Below are 4323 nucleotides of genomic sequence, written 5' to 3'. Positions count from 1 at the left end.
TTTCGATGCAACAGCTACTAGACCATCATCAATACATGTTGTACCTTGAAGTATATAGAGATTACCCCTCTTTATACCCTTCATCACCTTCTAAATTTTCATAACCCCATTTTCAGTGTTGCATTTGAACCCCTTTCCATCCATAATACCTATAGAGATTAGGTTCTTCTTCAGCTCTGGAACATGTCTAACTTCAGTGAGTGTTTAGATGATTCCATCATGCATCTTGATTTTTACTGTGCCAATTCCCACTGTCTTGCATGAGACATCATTTCCCATGAAGACATTTCCATCCAATTTCTCTTTATAAGTCTCAAACCAGGTTTTGTTAGGACACATATGAAAGGAACAACCAGAGTCTAGTATCCACTGATCTTCAAAATGTTGGTGGTGATCAACAACTGAGAGAACAAGCTCATTTTCAGATGTGGAACCTTCCTTGGCAACAACAAAAAATGGTTTTCCTTTTTTCTTAGGAAAATCTTTCTTCCAGTGACCTAGCTTCTTGCAGTAGTTACATATGTCCTTTGGATTGACATGAGTTTTCTTCTTTCCTTTAAACACCTTTTTCTTGATGTTCTTATTAGAGTTAGAGACCACAAGACCAGATCCATTTGATTCTTCAGAATTTCCAGGTGCTTTAGATTGAAGTTCCCTTGAGTATAAGCTGGATTTCACCTCCTCCATGGTGACACATTCCTTATCAACACTAAGAGAGTTGACAAAGCTCTCATATGATGGTGGTAGAGAGGCTAACAGAATCATGGCAGCATCTTCATCCTCTATTTTAACATTTATATCTCTCAATTCCATCAAAATAGAATTCAATTAATCAAGATGATCCTTAAGAGATGTACCTTCTTTCATGTGTAAACCAAATAGACGCCTTTTCAAGAAGAGCTTGTTGCAGATTGACTTGGTCATATATAGCTTTTCCAACTTGAGCCATAAGCCACTTGCAGTTTCTTCATTCGTAACTTCATATTAAACTTCATCAAACAAAGAAAGCAAGATTAGTGAGTGAGCCTTTTCTTCTTGTTCCGCAAGTTCTTCAGTCTTTGAAACAGATGCCTTTTCTTTTGAATCAGGAGCCGCTAGTTTCTTCACAGATGCAGAAGCAACAGGAGCCCAGACACGTTGTTCCTTCAACAAAGCACGCATCTTGATGCACCACAGATTAAAGTTATTCTTTCCATTGAATTTCTCAATCCTGATTGTGTTTGACATGATTTCTTGAATGTTCTTGATCACAATGAGGCAGCGAAAGATACCAGAAACAAAACTCCCATAGCTTGATCTTTGTATTCAGACTAGAATCTTGAATTCCCTTGATCGCAACTTGAGCTCTTGATACTAGTTTGTTATGGAAGTGATGAAGAACAAAACAAAAAACAACAGCAACAGATGCAGCAGAACACTATGTCATTCACAGAGTTTTGCAACAAGGTGAAAGAGAGAAAGATGAGAAAGAACACACAGATTTACGTGGTTCACCTTTGATCAAGGCTACATCCACGGGAGGGGGCAGAAAGCTTTTTTATTACTGATGCAAAATACAAGTGGAAGTTGTTCTTTGAGAAAATACAGAGCAAGTTGTCCTATATATACATATATATATCAGAACAGAAAAACAGTAACAGAATTAACTGTCATATGGATTTTGGTTACAGCCCAACAATAGGGAAAAAGATTATCATAGAAGAAAAAGAAAAAAAAGATAGTAGCACACATTGTGTAGGTTATCACTGACGAAAAACATAATACAATGAATGGGTTCAAAAAACTCTCTCACGAAGTGTTTCCAAGTAGCTCCCTTATACAAGAGTAAAACTAACCAAAAACAATTACAAACATAACTTGTTATCTAAACCATCTAACAAATAACTAAGAGGATTGGACGCTCTTCTTGCAGCACAATTGGATGAGCGCCACCAAATAGACATTGGCGACCATACAGAAGAGAACTAGATTGGATGGTTCAAGTAGTGTTGTCCAAACACTTCTTTTTGTCCAACAATCTCCACCTTGATTTAGTAACAATTCTTAATCATATATATAGAGTTATTTCTAGCAATCTACCGTAAGCAGATCTAGACAATGCATAAATTTGCTTCTGGGAACAAGCTTTGGGAACATGTAAGCTTGGGTTTCTTTTGTATCAATTTTTTGAAATGTGATCCTCTTCTCAGTACAAATGAATTGGTATTTGAAGTCAATGTGCTTAGTCCTTTCATGATGGACTTGATCCTTGGCTAATCAGATTGCACTTAGAGTGTCGCAAAAAATGATAGCTTTATCCTGAGGAAACCCAAGATTGTTGATAAGACCCGTTAACTAGATACCTTCCTTCGTTGCTTCTACCAAAGTCATGTATTCTGCCTCTGTTGATGACAAAAAAACTATAGGATGAAGTGTAGCCTTCAAACTAACAAGGGAATTGCCAATTGTGAAAGCATAACCTATCACAAATTGTCTTACATCTAAATCTATAGCATAGTCAAAATCTGAATGTCTTGCAAGTGCAAAAGATGTGTCACCTTGGTGGATGAGTCCAATATCAGTTGTACCCTTAAGGTACCTGAATATTTTCTTGACTATTTTCCTATGTTCCTTCCTAGGTTTACCCATGTATTTAGCCATCATATTGATTGCTTGTGCTAGATCTTGCCTTGTGCATACAATGGCATACATAAGACTTCCAACTACACTAGCATAAGGAACATGAGACATGTTTTCCTTTTTTGATTTTGATTTAGTATTATTGAGTTCAAAGAGACAAATGGACGTTGTCAAAGGAGTACCCATTGATTTTTTCATTGCATCCAAAGCAATTCAACACTTTTTGAATGTATTCCTTTTGACATAAGAAAAGCTTATTTTGAGCATGATCTCTCCTGATTTCCATGCCCAAATTTTTTCAACTACTCATATATCTTTAATCTCAAATTCAATGCTAAGTAGTGACTGTTCCTGAATCTCATTTTTTTCTTGAGATGCAATAAGCATCTCGTCCACATAAAGAAGTAGATAGATGTATAAATCGTACTCCACCTTACTAACGAAGAGCAGATTTTGAATCCTTTGACTCCATTTCCATAGCTCATAAAGACACCATTCTTAGCTCTAGGTTGTAGCTTTCCTTCATTTACATGACAGCATGTTGGACATCTAAACACTTCCAACATTAAGTAACCAGCAGGTTTGTTAGACCATACCTTAATAGGGGTCTTGTAATCTATGGCACTGGATGGAGAACAATTTGCTAAGTAGTATGTTGTGTTAACTGCCTCAGCCCAAAAACTTGTATTGAACCCCGAATTTGATAGCATGCATTTGGTCCTTTCCAATAAGGTCTTATTCATTCTTTCAGTAACTTCATTTTGTTGAGGAGTATGTTGGACAATGTGTTGTCTAGCAATGCCTTCTTTATAGAATTCATTGAACTATTTATGACAGAACTCGAAACCATTATCAGTCTTAAGACACTTTACTTTCTTTCTTGTTTGATTATGCCTAAGAATCGTCTAATGCTTGAAAAATTTGAAAGCTCCTGATTTCTCTTTCATCGTGAATACCCATGTCATCCTTGAGTAATTGTCAATTATTAAGAGGAAATGCATTTCTCCTCCTAGGGATGGAACTCTTGAAAGCCCTTAACAATCATAATAGAGTTGTCCAATATGGCCTTTGTAGTGTGCACCACCTTTGGGAATTTCATCTTATGTTGCTTCCCATAGATACAATGCTTACAAAACTAAAGAGTTTCCACCTTACAGTTCTAACGATTCCATCATATTTTCTTATTTGCATAGAACCTATCCCAACTGTATTCAAAGGGCATTATTACCCATCAGAACATTACCACAAAATTTCTTCTTATAGGTCATAAACCAACTTCTGTGTGGACATGTGTGATAAGAACAACATGAGCCCAATACTCACTGTTTAGAATGATGTTGTTTATCAACAACCAATTGTACCAAATCATTTTCTGATAAGGAATCACTTTGAACAACGACTACAATAAATTCTTTCTTGATTTCCTTTGGATAATGTTTCTTTCAATGGCTAGATTCGTTGCAATAATTACAAATATCCTTTGAATTAACTTTGCTCTTCTTGAATCCTTTGGCTTTCTTCTTTTTCTACGCTTTGCAGAATTAGTCATTGATAATTCAAAGGCAGAGGCTTCATCACCATTTTTAGATGCTTTGTGTCAAAGCTCTCTTGAAAAAAACTAGACTTGACTTCTTCAAGTGTGATACAATCCTTTCCAACACTTAGAGAACTTATAAAATTCTCGTATGAAGGAGGGAGAGAGGC

The sequence above is a fragment of the Glycine soja genome, chromosome 16, assembly GCF_004193775.1.
Source record: "Glycine soja cultivar W05 chromosome 16, ASM419377v2, whole genome shotgun sequence".
In the NCBI taxonomy this organism is placed as follows: Eukaryota; Viridiplantae; Streptophyta; class Magnoliopsida; order Fabales; family Fabaceae; genus Glycine; species Glycine soja.
The sequence above is the reverse complement of the archived record's forward strand: the minus strand, read 5'-3'. Positions refer to the sequence as shown.